This window comes from Cherax quadricarinatus, chromosome 15 (genome assembly GCF_038502225.1).
Source record: "Cherax quadricarinatus isolate ZL_2023a chromosome 15, ASM3850222v1, whole genome shotgun sequence".
NCBI classification, from domain to species: domain Eukaryota; kingdom Metazoa; phylum Arthropoda; class Malacostraca; order Decapoda; family Parastacidae; genus Cherax; species Cherax quadricarinatus.
The window spans coordinates 1039793-1054205 of NC_091306.1; the positions used below are offsets into that span (position 1 = coordinate 1039793).

The following is a 14413-nucleotide window of genomic DNA, read 5'->3' on the forward strand; positions in this document are numbered from 1 at the left end:
TGTTCACCTAGCAAGTAGGTACCTGGGTGTCAGTTGACTGGTGTGGGTCACATCCTGGAGGGACAAGATTGAGGATCTCAATAGAAATAAGACAGTCCCTTGATGACTGTCTTTCTTGGGTTATCCTGGGTGGCTAACCCCTCGTGGTTAAAAATCCGAACAAAATCTTATCTTATTATTAGGTGCAAGATTATTTGCTTAAGGTTACCCTAAAATAGAATAACTCGTTTTCTGAATATAAATATTGTGTAAGAAAACGTGTAAATCTCTGGTCAAAGGTAAGCTATTATTTATTAATAAACATAAACTTTACATAGCAATTGACACACTTAGATTATAATAAGTACTTGCACCTTAGCAAGTATGATAAAAAATATATAAAAAGAAAGTTCAAGATCCTGGTAGCTTCTCAACAGCACCACCTAACACAGCCGTCTGAAATTTAGTAAACGACACCACAGTCGTCCGATCGTATTTGGATTTTCCTAGGCAATTCACAAATGTATAATAATTGTAGTCACCTAAATTTAGCCTGGTGGCTAAAGCTCCCGCTTCACACACGGAGGGCCCGGGTTCGATTCCCGGCGGGTGGAAACATTCGACACGTTTCCTTACACCTGTTGTCCTGTTCACCTAGCAGCAAATAGGTACCTGGGTGTTAGTCGACTGGTGTGGGTCGCATCCTGGGGGACAAGATTAAGGACCCCAATGGAAATAAGTTAGACAGTCCTCGATGACGCACTGACTTTCTTGGGTTATCCTGGGTGGCTAACCCTCCGGGGTTAAAAATCCGAACGAAATCTTATCTTATCGAACCTGATTCTCTTCTCTACTACAAGTCCAGTTTCATATTGACCATAGTTGTGGCCTAAGATACATACCACCTCCTCGACAGTTTAGCTTAATTACATTGTTATGTACCTTATACCTATCACATGGGAAATAATCAAAATATTACAGGGGAACATATTGAGCCAAGTGTTATGACATAATTATTACAATCATGGGGGAGCGCTAAACCCATAGGATTATACAGCGCATGTGGTGAGAGGGGGGATTGGAAGGCATTCAGGCTCAATTCAGGGAACTGGAGCACAAATCCACTTCCCTAGGACAAGAGCCCCTCACCAGCATCAAGAAACCTCCCTTGAGAGGCAGTGCTATGACAGATAAGCTAAAACGTGTAAGTAAATAAGTTTATTCAGGTATACACAAATACAGTTACACAGATTATCATACATTGCAGCATGTGTGTAGAGAACCTGGGATAACCCAAAAAAGTCAGTGACTTATTTCCATTGGGGTCCTTTTAATACCTTATTATTATACTATAATACATTTGTTATATTTTAATGCTTTTAATGAATATTAATTTTTAATGTATTCAAGTTCGTAATTACCAAAATTTAGTTTCCTTCTTACAAATAGATTATAAATGAACTCATGAGAGACAAGATATTTAATTAAAGCCAAGAGCTAGAGATTGTCATAGCGTTCTCAAGCTGAGGATGTTACTCTCAGAAACCGATAGGGAAAACATTGTATTTTAACCAATGTTGATTGCGACTCAGAGTTAGGAATAAAACACCCAGATATTTCTCAATATAATTACAAATATAATTTCATTACGTACATTAACGAGGACCTGAGTAGTACTGATTAAAGATTGGAAAATCCCCTGATTTAAAGCTGCTTGCATCAGTCACATGTGGACTGATGCCAGGACCCCATATTGTAGATCGAAAAGGTGGAGAACCGTGGCTGGAACAATACACAGATAACTTGCACGTAGGAGATTGAAACTTATGACGACTTCGGTTCGAAATCTACCATTAACTATAGGACCATTGCATATAGAAGATTCTACCAGCTGCATTACTGCAATCCATCTCCCAGGAAAGTAACCTTCTATTCATAATCCTGAAGTACAGACTTCGTATAGAGACTTGACTTATGGAGGAACCTGTTCTAGACAATTTCGCCTTATAGTAAGGTGAGTTTAAAACTTTTTATATATATATAATATTTTGTTATGCTTCGCATGCATTCTTTAATAAGATAAATGAATTAGGTTATTCTGTGTAAAGAAAAGGATATTTGTTAGTGATATCTTGTGTGTGATTCCACATGAGGGGGTTAATAATGTACTTATAATTTGCCAGACGATCCCGAAAGATAACAGTGAAATTAACATTGCAGTAAGTTTATTTAGTTACAGGTACACATATGTACAATTATCGTGCCTAGTATATACGGTCCATCGAAGGTCTTCAAACTCCAACTGAGCAACCAAGATAATAATAGTGAATCAGAGGAGTTAGTTGCCTTAAAAATATTTACTAAAGTCCATCGCCTTGGGAGGTGATCACTTTAGACGAGACAATGGAATTGTACAGCCAAGTGTGTACCGGAGGTACATAAGGCCAACAAAAAAAGAGAATAGAGTAGGCCACATTACATTCAATTGACACAACAAATGACCCATACATAAATGAGTACTTTTGAGTATTAATCTCCCACGCCTACATCTATCAGAATCTTCAATACACTACCCTCTTCGTGACACCTTCATAAGTGAGTATCTTCACTTTCACATCTTCACATGTCTTTCGAAATTACACAGCTACAATCTTCACACCGTCTTGGGACATCTTCTGTACACTATCTCCTTCACTATTATCTCTCAGGATCCCTACTACACATCCACCTTCGCTACACTTGTCTGTTGGTGTTTTCGTCTGCTGACATCTTCCCTTGAGTTCCATCTCCACATTTTTTTTTTTCACATTTCTCAAGGCGTAAAATTTACTAATGGATAAACCATAACCCACAATTTAAACCCGTAGGGTTTATGCCGCGTTTAGGTAATGAAAGGCATTTCTCTCGATTCAATGATGATAAATCCAGTTACTTCGATCAAGAGCCTCGCACCGGCACGAAGGAACCTCTTTTTGAGGGATAGTGAAACGAGAATTCCTGGGATGTTATTAATCAGTGATTAGGAAGGATGATTTCTTCCTAGTAAGACAGACGGCTGACACCCAACTACGAGGGACGTTATATGTACCAAGGGAAACCCAGCGTAGGCCACCGGAGACCCTAAAATGATCAAGCATATGCCGTAAGGAAAGCATTATGAACAATACGGGACCCAACATAAACCATGGGGAATGCAACATAATAATATTAAAACTCATAAAACAGTTCTGGTGTCCAAAAAAATTTATTGATAATTTTTAAAAAAATATTATCACAAAGTATTATTAATTTGTGTAATCTATTTTTTCGTTTATACATTTTTTCCTAATTATCTATTACAAAATTTAAAGATAATCAAATTTTGTTTATGTCAATTATTAAAGTCAATCCGTTAAAACTATTTTCTGCCTAACCTTTAAGATGATCTATTATATACATACATAAATATATATATATATATATATATATATATATATATATATATATATATATATATATATATATATATATATATATATATATATATATATATATATATATATATATATATATATATATATAATATAGGGAGGTACCACCTCTAGAACTGTCCTAGGGACCCTCATCCTCAGAGAAAAGAATAAACTTCTTTCAGGGAAAACTCAAGGTTCTCCCTGAAGCTGTTTGAGAATTTTCTCCTACCACTCCCTATTTTTCAAGTATGTTTTATTTAAAGACAAAATACATTGGCCAAACATTCACAAAAATACAACAGAAAGTAAAACAAGGGAAGTACCACCTTTATATATATATATATATATATATATATATATATATATATATATATATATATATATATATATATATATATATATATAGGATGGGGTCCACCTCTGGTGTAAATTGTGGGACCCATAGCCTCGGAGAAGTGGATAAAAAGGCTTCAAGGAAGAATATTTGGATTTCTTCCTGAAGCCATTTGAATATTCCACTTCCCCTACCACCCCATCTTTTAAACTATATATATATATATATATATATATATATATATATATATATATATATAATGAATGAGGGAAAATTTTTCAGAGTAGTGTGGTGACACCAGCCAACTATTCACAGATTTGAAGGTATCCTGTCCCCTCACCACCTCTTCCCATTTGGGGTAGAAGGTCCTCTCTGCCCTACCCCAAATGTGAAGAGGTGGAGAGGGGACGGGATGCCTGAGTAGCAAATGGTGCCTCTCATATCTGAAAGGAACTGACTGGCGTCACCACGCTACCTTACTCCGAGAAAACTTCCCATCATTCCTCTGTTGATACTTTTGAAACACTGCATAGCTCCTGATGACAACGGAGCTTTTTCGACGATCTTAGTCTCCACCAGAAAACTATCGTTCTCATAGGACTTAGGAGGTAAACTGACACATAAACAAGCTAAGTTTAGAACACGCGAAATTTGCAAGAGGAGGATTGTTGGCCTTGTTCACGTACACACAGTTGTTGTCTCCACGAAGATGAGGTAAAGTTGCCACAAAACTAGTAGTATTTATATCTGTCTCTGTGTCGATCCATTGAAAAGTTTGGTTTATTTTCTTCCCGCCGATCCAGACTTCACCTTGCGCTGAGGAAATGAAAGAAGAATACAGTACGTTGTAAGGATTTAGAAAGCTTAATAATTACGTTCCCTCTCAAAAATAAATATTTTTTATATTTAAGCTGTAGCATAGTGTTCACTATGTATGTTATATCGTACATCGTATATCACACACACACACACTGGACCAAGAGCTGTGAATCGACCCCTGCAACCACAAATAGGTGAGTAGACACACACACAAGGTGAACCGAAAAAGAAGAAACACTTTCACCATCAATTACTAAATGTAAAATGTTATATAATGTAAATAGCAACGCTCTTCTTGCCGAATAAGGCAAGGGAAAATTTGTGTATGGAATAGTTTCACAAAAATCCTTCTGAACCTAACGAAAAAAATATATTTCATTGTGTTTTTTTTTTAGTATTAAATTATTGTAAACTTATCTAAAATATATATAGTTTCGTAAATATATCTTAAAAAGTATAAGAGAAAATTTTAGAAAGGATTTAATTTTATATGAGTTCTTGCTAATTGGCCAATTTTACCTATTCGGCACGACATATATATATATATATATATATATATATATATATATATATATATATATATATATATATATATATATGCAAAACAACCACTCTGAAAGAATAGAGAAATTTTTCGGGTTTTTTTAAATCATTATTTCTAAATTTTGATATTTCATTATAATTTAGATTAAATAAATTTAAAAATTAATAAAAAGACAGTTTGACCAAAATTGACATAGAACAGGTTTTTTGAAATTTAAAATTTAAAATTAATTTTAAAACATTAAAATGAGTTTTTTCAATAAAGTGTTTGAAGGGTGTTATTATTTAAAGAAAGGGAATTCTTTTTTTTAAATAAAAAAAATATCTTTAAATTATTTGATTGGGATTTGAATTCCCTTTTCCATGTAAAAAAAGAACGGGAAAAGAGTTTTTCTTTTTTTAAAAAAATTTTCTGATTTAAAACTTATCATTAAATACTTTTTAAAAATGTTGATGCAAAATTTTATTTAATGATAAGTTTACACTGAAGTTTGGTATAAGGGGAAAAACCTTTCACCTTTTCTTAGTAACCATACAGGAATTTTAAACAAGGTTTTAACACAATCCCCCCTAATGAGCAAAGGGTTTCAGATATGTTGATGATATTTTTTTCTTATCCCCAAAAAATGTAAAAATTTTTTTGGAAAATTAAATTTTACCCCATTTATAAATTTTACTGTTGAGTTTAAAAAATAACCATTTTTTTCTGATGTTTTAATTTATTATGTAAATAAATTTCAAATTTTAAAAATTTTAAGAAAACCAAAAAACTGTTCCTATGTCCACTATTATTCCTCGACAAGAAAGCAAACGCGTTTTTTACAATGTTTTTTCTTTAAATTTGGTCCGAGTTTAAAATGAATAAAAATTTTTAAAAAAGGTAATGGGCCTTTGGGAAATTTTAAACTTTTTATAAAAAAGGTTTTCAATTCAGTTGTTCTTCACATGAAAATTGGATGTTTTTTCAAGACTTTTAATATTGTTGATTCAAAATTATAAAAAATTTTAATTCGGAGGGGGGTTTATAAGATTTTTTAAAAAATTTCGCAAAACCGAAAAATTAACAAATTAAAAAAAAAAATTTTAAATCCAGTTCTAATGCTATATTTATGTTGTTTTAATCTTAGTTCGAGATTTTTACCAGTTTGACCGTAATAAACTTTATCGCAAATTTTACAAGGAATCTTATAGACACATCCATCAGCATTATATATATATATATATATATATATATAAATATATTTGGCAAAAGCATAATAAACCGTTGGTGATGGCAAAAGCATAATGAATAACCGTTCTTAATGGTGTTAATAGGTATCTATATTGTCCTGAGATGAGGAAGAGCCCTGTGCCTTGCCTGTCTGCCTAGATGGTCTGCCGCCGATAGAAACATTGTCACACAAAAATACAAGTCTAGTATCTGCATATGGATATTTCGCTATATAATACTGGGAATACAGGGATCCCCCCATTATTAAAAGTAAGAAAGCTGGTATTCTCACCTCCCCCATCGATGAGGAAATTCTGCATATAGTAAACGTTTCTGGTGGTCGCCAGGTCTCCGTTGATGCCCTGACAGTATCGGCGTGAGTTGTTCCACGTCCTGGTGACTTTGCTTAGCATCAAGCAATCAGTACCCACTGACGTGTATGGGTAAGGGCACTGTCCGTCGCTCGCCACTAAGATTTAGGAAGAAAGAGGTAAATAAGCGAGTCTGTGTGTGTGTGTGTGTGTGTGTGTGTGTGTGTGTGTGTGTGTGTGTGTGTGTGTGTGTGTGTGTGTGTGTACTCACCTATTTGTACTCACCTATTTGTGGTTGCAGGGGTCGATTCATAGCTCCTGGCCCCGCCTCTTCACTGATTGCTACTAGGTCCTCTCCCACCCTGCTCCATGAGCTCCCCTCAAGGAAGGTTCCTTGATGTTGGTGAGGGGCTCTTGATTTAGGGAATTGGATCTGTGCTCCAGTTCCCCGAATTAAGCCTGAATGCCTTCCACATCCCCCCCAGGCGCTGTATAATCCTCCGGGTTTAGCGCTTCCCCCTTGATTATAATAATAATAATGCTCCATGAGCTTTATCATACCTCGCCTTAAAACTATGTATGGTTCCCGCCTCCACTACTTCACTTTCTAGGCTATTCCACGGCTTGACTACTCTATGACTGAAGAAATACTTCCTAACATCCCTTTGATTCATCTGAGTCTTCAACTTCCAATTGTGACCTCTTGTGTCTGTGTCCCATCTCTGGAACATCCCGTCTTTGTCCACCTCGTCTATTCCGCGCAGTATTTTATATGTCGTTATCATGTCTCCCCTGACCCTCCTGGCCTCCAGTGTCGTCAGGCCGATTTCCCTTAACCTTTCTTCGTAGGACAATCCCCGTAGCTCTGGCACTAGTCTTGTTGCAAACCTTTGCACTTTCTCTAATTTCTTGACGTGCTTGACTAGGTGTGGATTCCAAACTGGTGCTGCATACTCCAGTATGGGCCTGACGTAAATGGTATACAGAGTCTTGAACGACTCCTTACTGAGGTATCGGAACGCTATCCGTAGGTTTGCCAGGCGCCCGTATGCTGCAGCAGTTATCTGATTGATGTGCGCCTCAGGAGATATTCTCGGTGTTATACTCACCCCCAGATCTTTTTCCTTGAGTGAGGTTTGCAGACTTTGGCCATCTAAACTATATTGTGTCTCCGGTCTTCTTTGCCCTTCCCCAATCTTCACGACTTATCATTTGACGGGATTAAATTCAAGGAGCCAGTTGCTGGACCAGGCTTGTAGCCTGTCCAGGTCTCTTTGTAGTTCTGCCTGATCCTCATCCGATTTGATTCTTCTCATTAACTTCACATCGTCCGCAAACAAGGACACTTCTGAGTCTATCCCTTCCGTTATGTCATTCACATATACCAAGAACAGCACAGGTCCTAGGACTGACCCCTGTGGAACCCCGCTTGTCACAGGCGCCCACTCTGACACCTCGTCACGTACCATGACTCGTTGTGTGTGTGTGTGTGTGTGTGTGTGTGTGTGTGTGTGTGTGTGTGTGTGTGTGTGTGTGTGTGTGTGTGTGTGTGTGTGTGTGTGTGTGTGTGTGTGTGTGTGTGTGTGTGTGTGTGTGTGTACTCACCTAGTTGTACTCACCTAGTTGAGGTTGCGGGGGTCGAGTCCGAGCTCCTGGCCCCGCCCTCTCTACTAGTTCACTCTCCCTGAGCCGTGAGCTTTATCATACCTCTGCTTAAAGCTATGTATGGATCCTGCCTCCACTACATCGCTTCCCAAACTATTCCGCTTACTGACTACTCTGTGGCTGAAGAAATACTTCCTAACATCCCTGTGATTCATCTGTGTCTTCAGCTTCCAACTGTGTCCCCTTGTTACTGTGTCCAATCTCTGGAACATCCTGTCTTTGTCCACCTTGTCAATTCCTCTCAGTATTTTGTATGTCGTTATCATGTCCCCCCTATCTCTCCTGTCCTCCAGTGTCGTCAGGTTGATTTCCCTTAACCTCTCCTCGTAGGACATACCTCTTAGCTCTGGGACTAGTCTTGTTGCAAACCTTTGCACTTTCTCTAGTTTCTTTACGTGCTTGGCTAGGTGTGGGTTCCAAACTGGTGCCGCATACTCCAATATGGGCCTAACGTACACGGTGTATAGGGTCCTGAATGATTTCTTATTAAGATGTCGGAATGCTGTTCTGAGGTTAGCTAGGCGCCCATATGCTGCAGCAGTTATTTGGTTGATGTGCGCTTCAGGAGATGTGCCTGGTGTTATACTCACCCCAAGATCTTTTTCCTTGAGTGAGGTTTGTAGTCTCTGGCCCCCTAGACTGTACTCCGTCTGCGGTCTTCTTTGCCCTTCCCCAATCTTCATGACTTTGCACTTGGTGGGATTGAACTCCAGGAGCCAATTGCTGGACCAGGTCTGCAGCCTGTCCAGATCCCTTTGTAGTTCTGCCTGGTCTTCGATCGAGTGAATTCTTCTCATCAACTTCACGTCATCTGCAAACAGGGACACCTCAGAGTCTATTCCTTCCGTCATGTCGTTCACAAATACCAGAAACAGCACTGTTCCTAGGACTGACCCCTGTGGGACCCCTCTGGTCACAGGTGCCCACTCTGACACCTCGCCACGTACCATGACTCGCTGCTGTCTTCCTGACAAGTATTCCCTGATCCATTATAGTGCCTTCCCTGTTATCCCTGCTTGGTCCTCCAGTTTTTGCACCAATCTCTTGTGTGGAACTGTGTCAAACGCCTTCTTGCAGTCCAAGAAAATGCAATCCACCCACCCCTCTCTCTCTTGTCTTACTGCTGTCACCATGTCATAGAACTCCAGTAGGTTTGTGACACAGGATTTCCCGTCCCTGAAACCATGTTGGCTGCTGTTGATGAGATCGTTCCTTTCTAGGTGTTCCACCACTCTCCTCCTGATAATTTTCTCCATGATTTTGCATACTATACATGTCAGTGACACTGGTCTGTAGTTTAATGCTTCATGTCTGTCTCCTTTTTTAAAGATTGGGACTACATTTGCTGTCTTCCATGCCTCAGGCAATCTCCCTGTTTCGATAGATGTATTGAATATTGTTGTTAAGGGTACACATAGCGCCTCTGCTCCCTCTCTCAATACCCATGGGGAGATGTTATCTGGCCCCATTGCCTTTGAGGTATCTAGCTCACTCAGAAGCCTCTTCACTTCTTCCTCGGTTGTGTGCACTGTGTCCAGCACATGGTGGTGTGCCCCACCTCTCCGTCTTTCTGGAGCTCCTTCTGTCTCCTCTGTGAACACTTCTTTAAATCTCTTGTTGAGTTCCTCACATACTTCACGGTCATTTCTTGTTGTCTCTCCTCCTTCCTTCCTTAGCCTGATTACCTGGTCCTTGACTGTTGTTTTCCTCCTGATGTGGCTGTACAACAGTTTCGGGTCAGATTTGGCTTTCGCTGCTATGTCGTTTTCATATTGTCTTTGGGCCTCCCTTCTTATCTGTGCATATTCGTTTCTGGCTCTACGACTGCTCTCCTTATTCTCCTGGGTCCTTTGCCTTCTATATTTCTTCCATTCCCTAGCTCACTTGGTTTTTGCCTCCCTGCACCTTTGGGTAAACCATGGGCTCATCCTGGCTTTTTCATTATTCCTGTTACCCTTGGGTACAAACCTCTCCTCAGCCTCCTTGCATTTTGTTGCTACATATTCCATCATCTCATTAACTTGCTTCCCTGCCAGTTCTCTGTCCCACTGAACCCCGTTCAGGAAGTTCCTCATTCCTGTGTAGTCCCCTTTCTTAGTCACTTTGCCATAATACCAACTTACCTCATAATTTGTAATATTTTACAATTAAGAATAAAACTAAGTATGCCCGAAATGCCTAGCCATGCTAAGCGTTCTAGTGGTACACTCTGTAATCACAATTTTACTACATGTAAACCAAACAATAACCAAATTTCTGTAAACTCAGCATTGTAATCCTTATAGAGAATAAACTTTGAATTTGAATTTGAATTTGAATTCTTGTAGTTTGGCTTCATTCGTCCTGGCCTTCCTGCTTCTCCCTCCACTTGTAGCTCTGCTGTGTATTCGAAGCTTAAAACCACATGGTCACTGGCCCCAAGGGGTCTTTCATATGTGATGTCCTCGATATCTGCACTACTCAAGGTGAATACTAAGTCCAGCCTTGCTGGTTCATCCTCTCCTCTCTCTCTCTTGTGTGTGTGTGTACCGAAGTGTGTTTGCATGAATAAGACTCAGCTCCTGGCAATGTCTCTTTAACTACAGTCACTGACATTATTAGTGTTTGTCTTAGGATCTATCATACCTATTCTTGAAACTGCTTATGGAGTTTGCCTTGACCAAGTCTTCATTCACCCCACAAGATATTCTGGACGCTGATTTAGAACAATTTTGCAAGCTTCAGCTGTCTGACCCTGCCTTCACTTACTGAAGGTAGGGTGAGACAGCTGAAGCCAAACCATATTGAGAAAATTGTTCACAATCAGTGTCCTGAATGTCTGGCTGTGAACCAACGCCAGTATGAGACTAGGGAAAGTGAACACAGTTATGTAGTAACTACAAACAGCTGAAGCAGCTACTACACAGCAATAAGAATGGGTCTAGTTGCCTGACTGTGTCAAGGAAAGTCTCAGTATAAGCCAGTTTAGGAACTAAATATCTTCAAACTGAGTGAAGCCAGAGAAAAGGAAGAGTGTGATAACTTGTATAGTTAATATTCATGAAACGTGTATTTAAACTGATATTTTCTCTTTAAAGCTCATGCAATTCTTTCTTTATATATTTGATTTACTCAGTTTATGTGCATGATTATTCAAGTTTATTTGGTTTTTATGATTAACAAAGAGGATGAATGTTTACTCCAACTTACAATTATGTTGTTAAACGTTAAGAATTACAAAGACTCAAATTAAGCCACTTTGATTTTTTTTCGGCTATCCTAGGTAATTTGCATATATGCTACAGTGTAAAACAACTGTAAATCATTCAGAGTTGTGTAAATTGCTGCTAAGAAAAATTAACTCTGAAGCTAAACTAAAGAGACCTCATCTAGTTATCTTAGTGACACTAATATCCTAAAATACATCAGCACATTAAGTATGAAATCGCTAAGAACTTGTATTATTGAGTTATTAACCTTGAAGGGTTGATGCAGCACTTAGAAATTACCGCATTAAAATCAGTATTAAGTTTTACCTTTTTCATCCATAAAAAAAAAGACAAATTAGGACCTACATATTTTAAAATCATCTTTTTTTCTTTAAGACTGACTAGCGATTTAGATTAATAGTTTGATTAATCAAACTGACGTATTTAAAATTAGCAGGGATTTAATATAAGCAAAACTTGTTTTGAAGAAACACATCATCACTAAAATTTTAAAGCCAATGAGAAATATTCTCCAGTTATTACACAGAATCCAACAAAATCTGAACCTACACAGTTTAAGTGGTTTAAAAAATCAGGTTCACTACTTCCATATGGTTCATCAGCTATTAAAGCTTGATGCTATTCAGAACTGTTTTATTTGTATCATATAACCCAGAGAGGTCATATAGCGCCTGCAGAATGGTAGGTGTTCAGATTCAATGCAAGGAGTAGACTAGTGTAATTTCTTGGATCAAGAGCTTCTTACCTCAAGACTGAAAAATCCAGTTATATAATGCAAAATATAACCATACATTTTCAACATTAATGTAGCAAAATGGTACCAGCTAACGTCTAACATATGCTAAAAATAAAATATTTCCAGGTTTTTTTAAAGCTACGTACTGCAAAATCAGTGTCAATATCTCTGTGGTGTACGAAAGCAGCTTATCGGACGGTCAAAACTATGACAAAAGAGGAGACATTGCAAGAGGTAAAGAGCTCTTCGTCCAAGGACATAGTTATTTTGCCATTACTCGAATCAAATCTTGTTACCTCCCATTTACCAGAGGCAAGCATAACCCAATGACTTTAGCTCTTCCTCAAGGCTATTATTATTCGGAAATGTGATCAAGAGTCATAGCGTGAAGTCGGAAAGGTTAACAGACATTTTAGGGAACTGGGCACAGTATTCACATTTCTAACAGATCTCTGGGAGTAACAGTAAACAAAAGCATTTAGTACAGCATCAAACCTTTTGTGGAGAATATCAAAATAGTCATAAGAGCTGTGGCAAAAAAAAAAAAAAAAAGACATGCAAAGTTACAAACATATCAACAAACTCTTTTAATGGACATGAAAAAATAACTTGATGTTTCAACCGTGACATATTCCAGATGGGCAGAAACGAATAAAACGATAAATTAAATCTACCATAAGATACAAAACACAGAACAGAGACAACAGGTAAAAGAAAAAAAATGAAAATAATGATATCAGATGACTAGTCATTTTGAATGCAACTTACGTGAACGAATGCAATAAATTAAATGCATCTAAGATCTGGAAAATTAAAGAATAGAATATGAGATGTTTCATGATAAGTGAAGCCACACTAATGTCTGTACTCATCAGAGTACTTCCTCTTATATATCTAGAATATTTTGTACTGACAGCGTCTTTTAAGGCAGACGAGACAACAGAGATGAAAAATAACTCTCTGGAATAAAGATATTTGATAATATTTATCTATAATACTTAAGAATAAACTCAATGAAATGGGAGGAGTTATAAACAAAAATTTTACGATTATTCACCCTTTTTCCAGTATATATGTCAAATATTTCATGAACAGAAAAATGGACAGATTTCTGCAGTAAGTTCCTCATTCGATTTCATTATTATGTTCATGAGGCTGCGAGGAACATTTAAGATACACACAGAGCTTGTGTTATGGAATGCCATCAGGTTTGATCCGAGAAAGAGGAAGACACCTCCAATTGTTTACATTAATAGCCCCTCTTCAGCATTAAGGAAATCTCCCCCTAACTTCCATGGTGCATTATTTGACTTAATTTAGTCATATCGTTTTCAATCCAGTAAAAGAAGCGCAAATACTCTACCTAAATTTTCCGAGGTAACGGGGGATGGGTCTTGGGTATTGTTCTGTTGTCCAGAACAGAAAATCTGGTTGACTGTTGTCCCTGTCGATGAATTTGCGGTCGTCTGCGTAGAGACGAACACCGAATGGAACACCAGCAGAAGCACTGCAACAGCAACTGTGAACGATGTCATCTTCGCTTGCTGAGTGAAGGTACAGTGGCAGCTCGGGGGTAAATATACTGTAGCGGCTCTGGGAGGAAGGGGGGAGGGGGGTGGTGTTACCATTGGGTGGTGATCGGTTTTTGGAGGCGGCCCCTAAACGGTTGACAGCGTAGCTGATTTACGGGTTGGGGATATGTGGGTGTAGATGAGAGTTAATCCAATAATTAATGAACATTCAGTAAGATATTTATAATAAGTAACACTAATGCTTCTGCTACTACTATTACTACTACTATTATTACTACTACTACTATTACTACTATTACTACTGCTACTGCTACTGCTACTACTATTATTACTACTACTCATAATAATAATAATACTATTCATAATAATAATAATAATAATAATAATAATAATAATAATAATAATAATAATAATAATAATAATAATAATAATAATAATAATAATAATAATAAAGGCTCCGATCACAGCCATTGATGAAAGTATCTCAGTTCACCAGTCCCAGTATATCTTACGGCATTTTTTATATGATATATTAAAGCAAATCTCTCTCTCAGACTCTTCGCATCTCTCTGAGTCTCTTAATCTCTTACTCTCTCTCTGTCTCTGTCTTCGTCTGTCTGTCT

General features: G+C 37.8%; 1 non-coding gene across 1 annotated transcript; it reads right to left on the minus strand.

The window, feature by feature from the left end:
• Positions 1 to 4122: 4122 nt before the first annotated feature.
• LOC128692124 (uncharacterized) lies at positions 4123 to 13793 on the minus strand. Its single transcript, XR_011392022.1, has 3 exons — positions 13622 to 13793; positions 6630 to 6806; positions 4123 to 4581 (listed from the first exon to the last, which is right to left on the minus strand). It is a non-coding gene; the product is annotated as an uncharacterized protein (transcript).
• Positions 13794 to 14413: the final 620 nt, after the last annotated feature.